A 6,198-nucleotide genomic window follows, 5' to 3' on the forward strand; every position below is an offset into this window, starting at 1 on the left:
GTGATACAGCCCAGTTGGCTGTTTTCATCCGGATGATTTTTGATGATTTTTCCACCAGAGAGGACTTTCTGACATTGCTTCCTCTGAAAACTATGACCAGATGAGTCGACATCTACAACGTTTTGAAGAACTACTGTGTGGAGAAAAACGTGCCCCTTGAAAAGTTGGTGTCTGTGACAACACACTGAGTTCCAGCCATGATAAGGCACCTCTCTGGATTTACTGCAAGGCTGGCCCAGACTTTCCTAAATTTCTGAACTATCATTGCCTCATTCATCAGCAGGCAATCTGCACTAAGGTTATGGGCTTTGATCATGTAATGACACCAGCTGTTCGGAGTATCAACTCAATTCGAACAAAGCCCAAACAACACATGTTTCAAACTGGTTCTTGATTAACTTTCTGCAGAGTATGGCGATGTCCTCCTTCACACAGAAGTCAGATGGTTGACTTCACCGCTTTATGTCCTTGCGAGTGAAATTAAGGCTTTTATGGAAGCAAGGTTGTGGAGGACACTAACCTGTTGTCTGATGCCGGGTGGCTGCTTGATCTTTCATTCTTGGCTGATGTGACAGAGAAACTGAATCAGCTCAATCTTCAGTTACAAGGTAAAGACAAAACTATATGTGTTTTGATCAGTGCTGTGAAGGCATTTAAAGCAAAACTATTATTTTACCTTCATCAATTGAAAAACAAAAGATTGCAACACCTCAGTGGTAAAGATGCTAGAAAGCCATGCAGATGCAACTGAAGTTCTGGATGTACGCAAATATTGTGATCTCCTGTCCAGGCTTGGGCAGGAATTTGAGAAAAGGTTCAGTGATTTTGAAAAACTTGAGCCATGTGTGGCATTCATTGCCAACCCTTTCATGCAGCTAGACACTGATCACATTTCAAGGCAGATGGCTGAACTGTTCAATGTCAGTGCTGTAGAGATGGAGATGGAGGTTATTAATCTTCAAAATCATAAACAGCTGAAATATCAGCAACAATCACAACATTTCTGGAGTCTGGTAGACCCAGGAAAGAACAAGAGCATTCACCAAGCTGCCCTCAAAGCATCTGCTTTATTTGGATCTACATACCTTTGTGAAGCAGCATTTTCTGATATGAATGTGATCAAATCTAAAATCAGAACAAGACTGACAGATGAACATTTAAATGATTGCATAAGAGTGAATGGAAGAGCATACACACCAGCATATACCGCTCTTGTGGAATCAATGCAGTGTCCTTCAGCTCATTAACTGTAAGAAAGTGTGAATGCACTTCATGTCATACTTGGGGCTCATTGTGAAGTTTTGTCATTTACCATGCACTCTCATTCATGTGGCATACATTTTAGATCAGAATGTAGGCCAAAATTCGAAATGCTACTTCTGTTTATATTCCAGTTTATTTTAGTCTGGATGTATATATGTAAGCAACTGTATAGTTGTGTGTAGACAACACTAATATACAAAGTACTGTTTTCCATAAAGAACTGTATTCTCTGCTTCTTTTCACTTCTCTGACTTTAAGGGTGTATATAAAAACTCTTTCAAGTGTACTTCAGTTTGGATTTTTGTTAATTTGAGAGTTATGATACATTATGTGAAGGATGTAAGTATTGTATGGCATGAGTAGCTCTCAGCTCCTTTTTTTTTTTTTTTTTTTAAGTACCTCTCAAATGAAAAAAGGTTGGAGACCCCTGGTGTTGATAGACTCACGCCTATTTGCCTTTACAGATGCCAATCAACGTAATTGACATTTGTATGAGCCAATTGTACTCATTCTAAGAGTTTCAAAACGGTATGACATGATTTGGTTGGAGGATTCAGACATTCACCAATCACATTGCTCAAAGGGAATAGTGGGTCTGTGCGTAATTGCGTCACTCAGTGCGTCACTCAGTGTGATATTGTCAGTGCCATAGTTGCCGAGTCTGTAGGAATGTATTTGAAAAGAAATTTATACCAAGTTCAGCAGTGTTTTGGTCATCTCTTTCTGGAAATATTAACTGGAAAAGGGTCTGGACAATAACAAACAAATACTTTAGAAGTAATAATGTTAGAGAAGTATGCTTTAAAATATCACAGAATCTATCCTGTTACACGGTTATTTGAACGATTTAATTTGGATATTGAAAATGGTTGCGAATTTTGTGGCGTTGCAAAAGAAACTGTTGTACATCTCTTCTTCCAGTGTGTACACTCAGGAATGTTTTGGGCAGATCTCTCTAACTTTGTGCATCAAAGAACCAAAGGTTCTTCACAAATTGAGCTGCAAGATGTAACTTTATTTTCTGTACATGATAACACTGATTGCAGTAGTATTACCTGTTTTATCATACAGTCGCTTATTTTACTTGGGAAGTATCACATTCATGTGAGAAAATGGACTAAAGCTAAGCCACCTTTTGAGCAGTTTATAAACGAGGTTAAGCAATATGGATCTGCTCTGAATGGCATTAGAAACAAAAAATCAAGAAAGACACATGAGGCACTTGTTTTATTTAATGTATTGTACATTGTAATTTTACCCCTGGCACAACTGTATATTTTATGGTTTTGTTGGTTTGTTAACATCTGTTGTGTATAGATTTGTGTAAATCTTGTATACGATTTAATAAAAGTTTATTTTTTTAAAAAAAAGTTACCCAGTCTGTTGGGAGCTATTTACTCATAGGAGAAGTGTTTTATTTGGGATTTTTGTGAGTAACACAACGGCAGTTTGTTGAGGATGAGCTTGAGTCAGTTCTGCAGCAGTGACACTGCAGTGACTGTGTGCATGAGAGCTCCGGGGGCTGGCAGACACAAAGCACACTCCCCGGGACAGGACGCGTGTGAGGAAGGCCTGGATGTCCTCATCGATTTGTAGGTTAATCTGTAGTAAATCCTGTGCATTGCTCAGTGTTCTTTCTCTCTTGCAAAACTGATGTTATCAGTGGTATTTTGCATTTTGGCAAAACGTTATGCACCCATAATCTGCTAAACTAGTAATAGACTGCTAAACTAGTAGTGAACTAGCACCAGTGTTGCCAGATTGGATTGATGATTTCCAGCCGAACTGCAGAGTAAAAGCCGCCCATTTAAAGAAACAGCAGCCCAAAGCGCGTGAACTGTTAGAACTGATAGAATATAACTTTACTGTCTATATAAACAGCAAAGACGTCAAACAAACTATAAGTATAATACACAGTGATTTTTGCTTTATGCTTTTTGGACACACACACACACACACACACTACTCCAGCCGTAGAAACTGTTGAATGTTTAGCGTGTTCTTTTAAATCATTTAACTGAGCTCTGATTTCTGATTGATAACACTGTACTGCCATTCAATTCAATTCAATTTTATTTGTATAGCGACTCCAACTGAACTCAAAACCCACCAATACAGGCTTGAAATCTGACTGGAGCTGGGGGATCTCACATGAGGAGCTGCACTGTGGTGGCTTTGGGACTGTGATTGCTGTGAGCAGTTTTGTACTCAGGACTCTATCAGTGAACAGCGGATAGGTTTAACCAACCAGACTTCCTGTGAAATCTGTAATCAGTTTCCTGGTTACACAGCTGCACTATTTGCCCATGTAGTACACAGTTATAGAAGGGATTTATTTATAACTGCACTATCCGTTATCACCCAGATGAGGATGGGTTCCCTTTAGAGTCTGGTTCCTCTCAAGGTTTCTTCCTCATCTCATCTCAGTGAGTTTTTCATTACCACCGTCACCTCTGGCTTGCTCATTACTGATAAATTCACACATTTACAATTTGTATTGTTTTAATATGATTTGAATGTATTTCTGTAAAGCTGCGTTGTGATAATGTCCATTGTTAATAGCGCTGTACAAATAAAATTGAATTGAACTGGACAGGACTCCCTGAACCTTATTGTCTAAACTGAACTATATCATTGAAACGTCAGCATTACATGTTATAGCCGTGATATTTTATTGTAAATTTCTATTTTATGGAATAATTAATAAAATAACATGTTTATAATTTAAAAAAAAAAAAAAAAAACGCCAGTTGTATCACAAATCAGCCCAAATTTCATCCACCCACCCAATGCATTTCTTCCGGTCCTACGTGCTCAAAAGCCGCCCAATCTGGCAACCCTGAACACGTAGTAGTTGGTTTGATGCTAAATGCAGGCTGTATGTTGCTCACGTTTGTAGCTAATTCCGTGCGTCAGTGCGTGTCACGCGCTAGGTTGGTGCTGGGCACGCTTTATGTTATGTAATGTAGAATGCATTCTAGGAAAATTACTTTATTCAGCTCAATCTGATTGCAGTTTCTTTATACATAACAAAACAGCTAGGCACCGTTTGATTGCATTCTGTATGAAATGTGAATGCGTAAACATACTGTCATGGCTTTGGGGAAATATCTCTACACTGCAAGGGATGAAGCAATACATGAAGGACAAAGCTAATAAAGTGGGCTTCAAGTTGTCTGAATGGCTACACGTGACTTCAGTGTATTCCAGGGGAGAAGATAGTGTACACTGCTGCGCAAACTGGCAAAGAAGAAGAAGACCATTTTCAAATGAAGGTCTTGTGATGTGCCACTTTGCATGATAGCAGACTGCCTGTATTGTCTGTGGCAAGATCTGAACCAAAATCTCAGACACTGATGGATTGAAATTGCAGACCAGTGTCTGTCAGGTGGAATTTTTATTAAAACACTTTTTACCGAGTTAATAGTTCATCCTACCTTTGTCTAAGGGCTATTAATGTGAAATGGAAGCATCTAGGAGCAACAACAGCTCAGCCACAAAGTACAAGACCACACAAATGTACAGGTCCAATGACTGCTGAAGCACATAGCACGTTAAAAAAATCACCTACTCTCCAAGTTCCCAGCTGCCTCTGGATAGATCTGCAACATCAGCACAAGAACTATGTGTCGGGCGCTTCATGAAATGGGTTTCAATGGCCAAGCAGCTGTACACAAACCTAAGATCACTATGCACATGGCCAGTCGCCAGCTGGAGTGGTGAAAAGCACACAGCCACTGGACTCTGGAGCAGTGGAAACATTCTTGTGATGAATCACGCTTCACTATCTGACAGTCTAATGGATTAGGTTTGGTGGATGCCAGGAAAACGCTACCTACCATACAGTCAATTGCCTACAGCAAAGTTTGGTGGAGTAGAGATAATGGCCTGGAGCTGTTTTTCAGGGTTTGGATTAAGCCCCTTATTTCTGATGAAGGGTAATATTAATGCTACAGCACATGAAGACATTTTAGATAATTGTATGCTTCTAACTCGGTGGCAACAGTTTGGGGAAGGCTCTTTCCTGTTCCAGCATGACAATGCCCCTGTGCACAAAGCAAGATCCATAAAGAGTGGCTTGTACAGAGCCCTGACCTCAACCCCACTGAACACCTTTGGGATGAACTGGAACATTGATTGTGAGTCAGGCCTTCTCATCCAACATTAGTGCCTGACCTCACAAATGCTCTTTTGACTTTTGACTCTTTTGAATGGGCACAGGTTCCCACAGACACACTTCAGTCTTTTAGAAAGCCTTCCCAGAAGAGTGGAGGCTGTTATAGCCACAGAAGTGGGGACTAACTACATATTAATGAGCATAGATTGGAATGAGATGTTCAACAAGTTAGTATAGGTGTGATTGTCCACATACTATTGGCCACATAGTGTAGTGTGGTGCTCTGTAGTACCCAAGAAAATTTATTCAAGAAAATTTCTTGAATAACTTTCATGCAATGCCTGTCATTGATGAGCCATTTGATTTATGGACCATCAAAAAATTCCTTCCTTTGTCTTGGATCAGTTATTTTGGAAAACATCTGTCTCAAGTACTGAAATCCCTCACCGTCCTTTTTCAGTGGAGAATTTCTCTTGGTGTGACTGGAGCTGTGCACATCTAGCATACAAGTGTCACAGATTAACACACAAACATTGAACAGTGCCACAAATGAACATACAGATACAAAGACTACTCTGACAAAGTGCATAGACAGTAACAGATTTACAAATAAGGTGCATAGTATGGGGAAAGTGACCTGGTTTCAATAACCTCTTGCAGAAGCACAACACTGCAACCCGGTGGACTCTGCCTGCACTTCAGAGAACATGAAGAAACCTGAGATAAATCTAAATTCTGGTTTCATCTTAACTGTAAAGTTATAGATGTGCTTTAATCTATTTGCCACCATGTTTTCTTGATGCTAATCTTTATCAGTC

The sequence above is a fragment of the Pangasianodon hypophthalmus genome, chromosome 1, assembly GCF_027358585.1.
Source record: "Pangasianodon hypophthalmus isolate fPanHyp1 chromosome 1, fPanHyp1.pri, whole genome shotgun sequence".
In the NCBI taxonomy this organism is placed as follows: Eukaryota; Metazoa; Chordata; class Actinopteri; order Siluriformes; family Pangasiidae; genus Pangasianodon; species Pangasianodon hypophthalmus.